This window comes from Dermacentor andersoni, chromosome 7 (assembly GCF_023375885.2).
Source record: "Dermacentor andersoni chromosome 7, qqDerAnde1_hic_scaffold, whole genome shotgun sequence".
Classification (NCBI taxonomy): domain Eukaryota; kingdom Metazoa; phylum Arthropoda; class Arachnida; order Ixodida; family Ixodidae; genus Dermacentor; species Dermacentor andersoni.
In genome coordinates, this window is record NC_092820.1 from 59076308 (window position 1) to 59088718 (window position 12411).

A 12411-nucleotide genomic window follows, 5' to 3' on the forward strand; every position below is an offset into this window, starting at 1 on the left:
AAGAGGAGGAAAAGCTTGCCGCATGCCCTTTCCTCCTGATGAAAAGGCCTGTACAGCAACGTGGACAGGGATTTGTCATGGGATATTCTCAATCACGAAGGCACAGATCAACGGCTTGTAGTGCTGCTGAGGGACAACCGCGAACAATTTGTACGCAAAGGCCGCAAATGCAATGAAGTGATGAATTTCACCTAAGTCTGAAGCAACGAGGCCCTTTGTCTCCATTGTCTTTCACGGTTTATATGACGGGCATCAAAATACGACTGGAAAATGTATATTTTGATCTATCCTCACATCTAATGGGCAAAAGCTGCAACAAAAGAGGCCATGTAACGTAAAACTATAACAATCAGTTTTTATTCCAATTTCCTGACGCCAAATTTACGTAACCACCGATGCGAGCATTGGGCGGTGACCTGCAGCGTTGTACGAAACCTCTTAATCAAATTCTATGCTCATTTATAGGAGGTCACTTTTGTTTGCTTTGCACACGAATAAAATTGCAGCAGTGTTTCTAATCTGATTGGCTGCCAGGAGGCGAGGAGCACGATCAAGTGGAGAGGGTTTCGATGGCGCTGAGCCAGCGCACTGAAGTTAAAGAACTGGATCAGGAAGGTAATAAATAGGCGGCTAAAGTGCACATATATCTGGACCTCAACAAAATGGACACGGTATGTAGGAAGAGGTCGGGAAAATTGGCAACCAAATAGAGCCAAATAAAGGTGAAATGAAAGTGTAGACAACCGGGATTCATAAAGTAGCATTTGAGTGAGAAACACAGAGGTGGTAAAGTGGACGCAAACAACGGAAACTAACAGAATTATGCGTGGCTCTGCTATCACAAACGCCAGAGACCAGTGGAGCTGTGGGAAGGCCAGTAAAGTAGTGCCAAACCGCACACAAGACACACGGGCGCCGGCAACTCACCCTATGGCGTCCGCCGAAGGCGTCTACAACGGTGTCCGCGATTCGCGTGTACAACGCCGTAGTAGATGCCGCGCTTGTCTCCACTCTGTACGGAGCGGCGGGCGAGGAGTACACCGAGGCACCCTAGCAGCCGCAGAAGGATAAAGCCCCTCCTCCCTTGCCTGATCCCCCTGCCTCCGAAGCCAAAGGAGAGGGCACGCATCCGGGCAACACCCTCTATAAAAGCTTAGCCGGAAGCTTTTGCTCGGGTGCTCCTGTCTTAATACATGTAAAAGAAGAATTAGTTTTTCTCGGCAACCACTGCACCGAATTTGGCTAGGTTTGTTGCATTTAAAAGAAAAAACTTAAAATCTAGTGACTGCTGGTTTCAAATTTTTTATTCAGGTTGTCAATTTTTATGAAAATTGTCAAAACATCAAGAAAACGAAACCATCAAATTTACAACTCTGTAACTCGGCAGTTAAAAGTGATAACACAATGTTGTGATTTGCATCTAATAGCACATCTAAAGCGGACAAAATTTATGTTACACATGAATCTAAAGAAAAATTTGTAATATGGAGATACCTTGCAGAACCCTCTTGATGAACGCCACACATTCGCGTAAGATATAAAATGACATATCAAATTTCTCGGCTTTGAATGATCTAATGGATGCCGTTTACAAAATCGCGACATGTGTTCTCGATGCAAAGTTATTAATATACAAGCTTTGCGCATCTATTCTTTTCGAACTTGCGAATTCTTTAAATTTTCTTTAACAATATTCATGCCCCAAATCGAATTTCTGCTTCCAACAGACACTAGAATCAAACTTTCTCTCTCAAATGCAACGAATGTCATTAATATCAATCCAGGGGTTATCTCAGAAAAGCGTGTTTGCGTTTTACGTGTATTTCAATAGGCCGCGTTGGAGTTGGGCCCGAGCTAAAGCTTCCTTAATCTTCCTTACTTAAGAGGCTTTAACAGGAAGCGCTGGACCGATTTTAATGCAATTTGTTGCATTTGAGAGAAAAAGTAAAATTCTAGTGACTGTTAGCAGCGGAATTTCAATTTAGGGCCTCAATTTTATTCAAAGAATTTTCAAAAATTCGAAAGTTGGAAAAAGATAGAAGCCCTACGTTTAAAAATTAATGGCTCTCCATCGAGATTAGATATCACTGTTCTGTAAACGGCCTCCATTAGATCATCAAAGCGTACAAATTCGATATGTCAATTTACATCTTACGCGAATTGGTTACGTTGTTTACAAGGGTTCTGCAAAAGCTGTATTTACCCATTACTAAATTTGAGATTCATCTGTAACATATCTGTTTTGTCCACTTTAGATGTACTATTAGATGCAATTCACATAATTTTAATGTCATTTTTCATTGCTGAGTAATGGAGTTGTAAACTGTAAAGTGTTGTTTACTGAATATTTGCGATCTTCGGCAACATTTAGTAAAACAATTACGTCCTAAATGAAAAATTCGAAACCAAAAGTCACTAGGTTTTAACGTTTTCTTTTAAATTCTACAAACCTCGTTAAGTTTGGTGCAGTGGTTACCGATAAAACGATTTCTCCTTTTACATGTATCTACATAGTATATACATGTATTTACATAGCACCCGAGCGAAAGCTTCCTCTTAAAGAGCCCCTTACCAAGTCTGGCCATTGTGAGCTGACATGCGCAGAGCATACATTGCACGATAACGGTCATGTCTGCAAAGTATTACATCATCTTACGTTCTAGCGCGAAGTGAACACGGACACAGAAAGGAGCAGACAGGACGAGCGCTAACTCTCAACTAAATTTTTATTAAAACGAAGAACATATATATAGGTGATTGCAAAAACCGTAGCATACGAACATGACAAGTTAAAAAATCAGTTAAACATATCAGGGGGTATGTAAGTGAAAGAACAAAAAAAAATGATTACTTCAGATTAGTACACGTATTGCGAAGGTGCTGAAATTCGCAATCTAACAGAGACAACGAAGCATGGCTGACGCAAGTGTCTCCTTATCTTTTTATGTGGAATGCCTCGATCATTTCCCGCGTGGTTTGGCATCTGTGTCTGGAAAGAATTTTGGTGTCTTCAAAGAAAGGTTTGCAACCACAATCGAAACAATGTGCCGCTAAATGTGATGCATTAGGGTTGTTTAGTGAATGTTTGTGTTCTTTTAGTCTAATGTTAATGCACCTGCCGCTCTGTCCAATGTAAGCTTTCCCGCACTCGAGTGGAATCCGAGAAACTATACCCGTGTTGCAAGGCACTAAAGGGGACACATGTTGGAAGCATGAAACCTTTAACAGGACACTCCCGAAGGATGGCCCGGATTCTGAACTCGGAACTCTGGCGGCAGGTCCGTTTCTTCAGGGACAGGCAACTGGTTTTGTGCGGGAGAGCCCCATCTGCGGAAGGCCAACGACGATGTTTTCGGGAATGGATTAGGATCGCAGAGCAGGCCACAGAATTCCTAAGGGTCCATGCTCGTCTTTCGTTACCGAAGAAGGATAAGACTACGCGGGACCAAGGAAAAGTGCTTGTGCTCGGCGGTCAACAACTCCCAGCTAACATCAAAAGGACTCTGCGCAAGGGACCAAAGTTTGCCTGTGAACCTGATTTGTCACCTCCGGAAAAGGTCAGCTTGTCTAGATCCATTTCTCGTTGGGTCACTGAAGACTTTCGACCAAGGTGTGTGACTGAGTGCGTTGATGTGATCGCGAGGACTGTACATCAGTCCAGTAAGTCAGACAACCTAAGTGGTGTGACGCGTTTTTTCGTCAAGCATGAGCTTAGGTTGGTTACTGCGGACAAAGAAGATTTCTTTGTTGTTGTTCCTGAAGAATTGTACGCACAAAAAGCTAAAACCGCAATTGACAAAAATTTTGTTCCAAAAATTACCAATTTAAAGAAAGTGAAGAAAACTGCAATTCATTTGCTTTAGAAAATTGGTCTGGAGCGTCTCGCGTCGGGAGTTAAATATTCGAAGGGTCTGCACCTCGACATATTTTTCAGTGCAAAGACACATGAGCCGGAAGTTCCTTTTCGAGCCATTATTTCTGAAAAATGAACGTGGTAGTACACTGTCTCAACTTTTTTGCATAATGCACTGTCTTCTGTTCGTCTTAATGACTCCTTCCTGATAAGACATTCGGAAGAAATTGTAGCCTTCCTAACCGAAAATAATCCAGGTAAATGCTCGGCGATCAGTGTTGATGTAAAAGACCTTTTTTATTCGCTTCCGCAATCGGAACTACTGTGTAGTGTTAAAGAAGCAGTGACGCTCAACAATGATGAGTTCCGGTTTACTCAGGACTGTGGGATGCCCGTGGAATCTTTTTTAGAACTTTGTTGTTTTACATAGGGAATACCGTTGTAAAATGGGGTAGTTTTATGTATGTACAAAAATCGGGAGTTTGTATTGGTTCATAAGTTGCACCAGTTTTGAGTGATATTTATCCAAGTCGTGTCAATAGAAAACTACAAAACAATCTTAAGGAATTGGCGGCGCATGCGTTTAGATACGTAGACGACTACCTGGTGTTTTGTTCTCGCGATAACTACACCAAGAAACCTACGGATATTTTAGAAGTTATTAGGGAATGTGGTGGGGGCCTTGGTTTCACGCTAGAGCTTATCCAGGGCAACCAATTACAGTTCTTAGATTTGTGCTTAACGTTCCAGGATGAGCATGTCTGTTGGCATTATTCGCCTAGGGCCAAGAAGCCGCTGCTAGAATTTTCTTCTTGTCATTCTAAACTTGTTAAACAGGGGATAGCTTATTCAACTCTTAGGTCTGCCATTACTAAGTCATGTCCGCACAATATGCAAGAAAGTTTTTCATAACAGATAGAAAGGCTTGGAAAGGCTAGCTATCCCGTGCATTTATTATCACTAACCTGCGAAAAACTTTTAAAATGGGTAAAAAGCCCCGGTAAAAAACAAGAAAAACAGAAAAAAGAAACAAAGTTTGCTGTAGTACCCTACATACATAGATTACCCCATTGTTTAAAGAATGTGAACAATAGGTATGACGTCAGTACCGTTTTCTCGGCCCCACGCAAGTTGTCTAACATGTGCACTATGATAAATAGGCGACTTGAACAGGAAGGCCAAAAAAAAGAAAAGATGATTGCGGAGTTAAACATGTGTCCCCTTTAGTGCCTTGCAACACCGGTATAGTTTATCAGATTCCACTCGAGTGCGGGAAAGCTTACATTGGACAGAGCGGCAGGTGCATTAACATTAGACTAAAAGAACGCAAACATTCACTAAACAACCCTAATGCATCACATTTAGCGGCACATTGTTTCGATTGTGGTTGCAAACCTTTCTTTGAAGACACCAAAATTCTTTCCAGGTACAGATGCCAAACCACGCGGGAAATTATCGAGGCATTCCACATAAAAAGATTAGGAGACGCTTGCGTCAGCCATGCTTCGTTGTCTCTGTTAGATTGCGAATTTCGGTACCTTCGCAATAAATGTACTAATCTGAAGTAATCATTTTTTTTTTTGCTCGTTGACTTACATACCCCCTGATATGTTTAACTGATTTTTTTACCTTATGTTCGTATGCTACGGTTTTTACAATCACCTATATATATATTCTTCGTTTTAATAAAAATTTAGTTGAGAGTTAGCGCTCGTCCTGTCTGCTCCTTTCTGTGTCCGTGTTCACTTCGCGCTAGAACCTAAGATCATGTTACCGTACCAACTCGCCCAACTGTCTATCCTTTTGCATTACAAGTATTACATCGCTACACGCGCAGAAAAATCTGAAATTTCAAACCGAACGCCGTTTTTCCTTCTCGCGGCCGCAGTGCTCCAAGCCGGTGTATGACGTACTCGCGCACCTGCACCTACGTAGTCGTGTCCACAGGGTGACGTCGCTCGTGGTGACACGCGACTTCGATAAATATTCAAGACAACATCTGATATCTGCGTGATATGTTGCTTGACTTGACAAATTGAAGTTTAGAGAAATAAATGCACGTTCCCACAGTCGTGCGGTCACGTGCGCAGGTAATGAAACTATGCCATTTTCTACCGTGTTCCAGTGCGTGATCATGCTTTGCGATCCACTTGTTCTGCCTCAGTATTCGTGTAGCACTGAATTATGCCGGTAGTCATGTGTCCTTCTGCACAGCGCGCAAAATCCTGCACTGCGCGAAACGATAACAGCTGGCCCGCAACGTCGCCAGCGGAAGTGCGCTTCGCAAAAAAAAAAGCGAGGAGAAAAAAAAATACAGCCGTTGCTTAGCTTGGTTAAGCCTGGTGATTGCGAAGCAATAGTGTGTTATTCTCGGATCAGCTGGTAGTACGGCTGGTGGTAGTCTTGGGTTATGCTAGTGTTACGGCTTACAGTGAATCCTCTAACCACCAGCACGTCCAGGTGCATCTCGGACTTGAGCACGCAGTTGGCGAACGCCCGTATCGAGCTGAAGGACGAGATGTCCAAGTAGCGCATGATGACGTTCTCGATGCTCGACACCCGCCGAACGTCGGCGGCTGCGAGGAGGCCGCTGCTGATGTCGCGACACGCGACGATGACTCGGGCGCCGCGCCGCGCCCCTGGTGAGAGGAGCGGGAGTTAGGCCGCCGTTGGTGGCTACCGCCTCGCCTCGCGACGGCGTGAGATGGGGCCCCGTTTTTACAAAGCTGGTGTGACGTCACTGTAGGTCACGTGGAGTGACGTCACGCAGCGAGGTCACGCTAAAGGTCAATGGTGCCTACCACCGCCTCGCCACGGAACGGGCTGAAGTGCGACCTAAAGTAGTATGGCTTCGCAATAAAAAGTCACGGCGGGGGCCGTGACGTATGTGTCACACGATCCTCGAGGTCCGGCATGAGAGAACGCAGGGAAGGAACGCTTCCGGAGGCTAGACGGGGCGAGTGGAAAGAGTGTCTCGCTATGCAGTGGTGCTCGCCTTGTGAAATGATAGGTTCGCGGCACTGAACTATTTCTATCTCGGCTATTATAGAGCCGATATGAAAAATGTTTGCGGCAGAACGCTCCATTGAGGACACGTAACATCTTCCAACGTATAACCACAAAGGGCCTGGTGAGGAGCCCTTTAAGGCGAAAGCTTAAATTATTAACAAAATCATTGAATTAAAGCTTCCGACGCCACACGACGAGTGAGCCCAACTCTCCTTCCACTGTCTAAACTTGCGGAGCCATCGTCAGAGACGCTGGCTGTGGTTATGGGCACTGCGCGCGTTCGGCGTGAATGTGGAGAAACGCGGATGAACTCGGATGGCGTCAGCGGTAGCACTGTTCCATCTTTCGGTGCATTGCCTCGTTGGCACAGATACAAAATAACAATGCTGTACCGAAAAATAAGCTTACCCTGGAATCCTCGGTGACCGAGAAACTTTTCCCGCGACACAGCGCGTATCCAAGCGTTACTCATTTTTCCTCCCTCGGGAACTTAACACGCGCACCTTCGTGTCCCCGGTGTAGTTTCCATGGCATCGCGGTACATTGCATTTGCACGGCATTGCAGCGTCCTTCCTTTCACATTTCTAAAGCTCGCAGACACGGAAGCACTCACAGCAACACGCATAACACGAGCAACTGAACAGCGAAGAGATGCACGTTGACAAAGACGCGCCGGGGAATGCCGATTCCGCGGGACAGTAGGGGGACTCTTCAGCTGGACACGCGCTACTGCGAAGTCGCGGTGACTGGCCGAACTCTTTTGCCGCCTCATGCGACCGCCCCATCTGTTGACCTAGTGCTAGTGCAAAGGGCGAAAACGAAGGGCTTCTCTCTTTCCAGTTGGAGTCGGCTATTGGTGTTGATCCGGGCCGCGTTCCTCGCTCGCGTGCGCGCCGCTCCTTCTCCCCAGGTAGGCTCCACCCACCCTCTCCGCGTCACCTTATACTGTGCTTTCACTCTCTCTCAGTTCTCACTGCCCCAGCTCGGCGAAGCTGCGCACGTCAAGAGAAACCCAGCGAGGTTCTAATAGCTGCTACACTCCACCCACCCTCACCACGTCGCTATGCCGTGCGAAGCTATTTTTATACTCTGCTTTCACTCTCTGTCAGCACTCCCTCCCCCAGCTCGGCGAAGCACCGCACGCCACGAGAAACCCAGCGAGGTACTAATAGCTCCACTTTAAAAGACAACAGAGATTTAAAAGAATGCTAAGGAAGCAATCAGAACGGAAAATCTGTAATATAGCACAAAGGGAAGTGCCTTGCTATGTAAGGCTCGAGCTGGTTCTCTAAAGACAAACACACACTGGAGCAAGCCCTCACAACAAGATGAGACGTGTGTACTGCTAAGAAAACCCGGAAATAACTCGCCACATCGTGGTAGAATGTCAATATATTCACCCAGCGAGACCCGTAGGAATCGAGTGTCCACCTTCCAGAGGCTCCGGAATACAAAGAGGGTGGAAGGATTAACTGGTCAGCAGTCGAGATAAGAAATGATTAGTGCAGTGTTGGAATAAAGGGCACCGCAGATATTCATATTGTTACGAGGTGCTGCAGGAGTGAACGATAATGAGAGGGCTGAAGAAGACGACGATCACCGATAGTCGTTCGCACGGGCTCCATCTTGCATGCCTGTCTTCTGCCCGTTGTATATATCTTGTATATATTGCAAAGCGTCTTTTCTCCCCGTAATATTTTGGTGGAGAGTGCGGGTTTTTAAGGTTTCAAGATGGAAACAATATAAACGGAGACATGGCAAGCGTAGGTAATGGTACAATATAGTGACAGCGGTTTTAAATATCAAAGTTAAGATCGACATCAGAGGGGCAAAAAGGCTAGATGGCGATAAATGTAGTGAATCAAGCGGGCTAGGTGACAGTCTGCGCCCCGCATAAAAGGGGATGCTAATTAGTACCATCGTCATCTGCCCTTCACGTCACCTCGGTAACCCGGTGTTTTGTAAAGAGCCCAAATAAATAAGCTAAAACATTACTTCATCGCGTTCAGCGTGTGTGGCGGAGTCGCACCTTTTCTTTGGACGTTACCATCCTTGAAGCCTCCATTGAAGAGTGCTGCCCTTGGGGCTCTTTCGGTGGTGGTGGTGGTTCCTGTGGAATAGTAGCCTGAAAAGCGAGAAATAAACAACACCCGTCCATTACAGTGCAATGGAAAATAACGTTGCGACAACCGTTTCACGGTGGGTGCCTTGCCACACTTGGACGGGTCATGCATGCTCGAAAAATGCAGACTTACACAGTAGTGGCGAAGTAGTTAAGTGTGGTAAATTATTCTGTCTAAATACTATTTTTCATTCATTTGGCGACAGAGATTTGATTAATACAGAGATTTGAATGGGGAAGAAAATGCATAAAAAGACATTCTTGTTTAATGAAATTCCCCTACAAAGCTCAGCGCCGGCAGAGTGGAAGCTACATACCGGCTCGAGGAAATCGAAATTGGGGCGAGAGTATGAGTGCCTTGGCAGCTTATGTGCTACCCTAAGAGCTTCGCCAGATTAGATGTGGAAAAGAAAGTAAACATTGTGAGATTCTACCAGCCAAAAGCACGATCTGCTTACGAAAGACACCACATATGGTGCGAGACTCCGGAACGATTCCGGCCACTTCTGGTTATTTATCGTGCACCTAAATCGAAGTACACGAGCGTTTTTTCCCGCCACGAGCGTTTTTTCTCCCAAAAAAAGTTTCTTGCACTAAAAAAGTGCACAAGATGACTGTCACAGCATCTGGACCCATAGCTGATATGGCTGGTTGGGGATTTATCACAAAGGCTGAGCAAGCACAGCGTCAATTATCAAGCGCAATGTTAATATGAAAATTACAGAATCAATGAGAGATGTACAGAATATCAGCAGTAATTCGCGAGTTTTCGAGCTCTCCGAAAGACTGAGTCTTTTAAGCCACGGTGCAATATTTCGCCGACATTTATTCAAGCTAGCCATATTGTACCAAATTTTTTCGCCAACAAGGGACATTGTTCGACGGCCGTAAACATTGCGCACTATCGGCACATGAAGGTTTTTGTTCCGCCTGGTGACAGTTACACCTTGGTGAGATATCGGCATTCTGACGTCTGCAAGCATGTGTGAGCTCTGACTGGAATCTGACGACTTGTTACTACATGTAAATAGCGTAAAATAAACACCTTTTTCTTTCGCTCCTACTACCGGACGTACTCATTCAGATGGGACAAAGGATTCCTTGCCTAAACGCTACCCCGAGTCTCAACAATGCTAACCACAGAACAATGGGAAGCATACGCGTAGCACTGTGCTTCTACGCAATATGTTGGGGAACGCGCTCAGTTTTCCTTGTATTTAGCACAGATTTTTTTTCGTCGAAACCATTCAAAAGTTAACTGTAGTTTGTTAACTGTAGTGCTATAACTAAAACAGTGTCGTCTGCACACAAAGCAGTTTGCGTGTGGGTCATGGAGATAGGATAATCATTGACGAAGAAGAACAAGGTTGCTCCAAGTACTGAACCTTGCGGAACACCCATGTAAAGGAGTTTCGTGTCTTTTCTTGTCGCATACTTGTACAAAGTGAGTCCGACAATTGAAATGGCCGCAAAAACATTTTAAAGCAATCCTTCTAAATCCCGACCATTGGGGCGTCTCCAGCGACGTATTGTGCTTCATTACGTTGAAAGCCTTTTTTTTATCTAGGAAAGTACCAATGATGATTTCATCATTGGTACGGCTTGCTTTGTCTGCCACAGAATTTACTGAAGTAGCCGTACAGTATTCCCTTTGAAAGTCATGTTGATTGCGAGTTACTATATTGTATTTTGTAATAAAGTCTGTCATTCTTTGGCTACCAGTTACCTTCTGGAATCCGTGATTTGTACGATACTTACTAAGATGGTATATTGTATGCCTCCAGTAGTACATTGAAGTAGTTGTAAGATAAGGGTTTTCAAATGCGCGTTTTTATTTTTAAATTATCAGTTGAAGGAAGGGAGGGGCGTTGCTTATGCAGACAGCTAGTTCTTTTATGAATAAATTAGCCTTACCTTGAATAGCAATAAATGCCGCACAATTTTTGTTTTGTGTCAATCTAAATAAAACTTCGAGGCGATAACAGGTGTCAGCTATCATGTTACTGAGTGTGCAACATGACACCTAGCGCTAAAGTTCCTACGCACTTGCAAGATTTCGTACCGTCGAGGGCACCCTTCAAGGATATAGCAAAATATAAACAGTTCATGTGCGTCCGCATGGCTGTTAAAATACCTTTTCATTTATTTGCGAAAACGTGCGCATTTAGAAATGTTGCCGCAGTTATAGTGTTCATGGTTGGGCACTATCTGGGCTTATAGGTGACGCTTTCATCGTGCCCCCAGTATCCCTTATTGGGTCCCCCCTTTTCTTTTGTGTTGGTCGCCTTCGGGGGTTCCTTTGACGCGTCAGGCCCTGCATGCGCTTCCAGCAGGGGCGCTTTCGTTGCATCTTGGACCAACGCAATCTGCAAGCATACAGCGCCGCTCGTTTGTTTCAATGGTTCACGTGGTCAGCGATGGCATTTGCATGACCTTTGTCTGAAAGTCCTTGCTGCGTCAGTCGTAGTGAGCTAATAAACTTGTTCGCTAGTGCGCGTAATGGGACAACCTGGTAATGGAACTACCTCCGTAGTCGATTCAAATCGACGACCTAAACGTAAGAAAATTCGTATATTGATTGCGTGTGACACGTGGAAGATCTGCTCAAGCAGAATACTGTACGTTCGCTGCCTAGATCGCAACCATTCAAGCGCCGAAATCACAAAATCTTGTCTTTTGCCATTGGCTAGACTCCTTCGCTATTAATAGGTCCCGCATCAGAGTTGATTGAAGTTTGCTCTTAGGAACAATACTAGCGCGAGTGTAAATCCAAGCCTAATTTCGCACTGTGTTCTGGGTTTTTGTTAGCGTACAATTCGTCCATGAATAGTACATGTTCCCAGACAAAGCAGCCAGAATACTGTTTGCTCGGTAACATTGTTATATACAAGCGACATGATCTACGATTCTCAGACCGCACGTCCTCTGGAGCCGTGCGGATGTTGTAACGATGCATTTCACTTTCTAGTAATCTTTTCTTATCATTCGGAGCACAGAGCCACATATTCCGGCGATAACTGCATTGCCGCAGCGTGCAAGCCAGTGATTAAGGGCGAAAGAAAAATGTAAAATAAGTATATCCGTACAAAGGGCGCCTTCTCTGCGACTTCCCGCACCATGCTGTCACATCGGCAGCGAAAAGCAGTCAGTATCGCTTTTCTCACTTGGTTGCTGCATGGCCTCCGTGATCGGATGGCCTTCCGATTTCGAAGTCCATGGTTGCCGGTTATCGAATACATCATGCCCCGTGGCATTGAGCGGCGATCGCATCCACCGCTTGACCTCCAGAAAGGAAGGCCAAGACAAACGCGAGGAGAGTGAATAGGTTTCAAGTGATGGATTAAAAGGGCAGATGATATGCGCAACTTTGGTAAATCACAATATCAACGTACCACGAAAAATAATAAGATGTATTTATTCTTAGTCT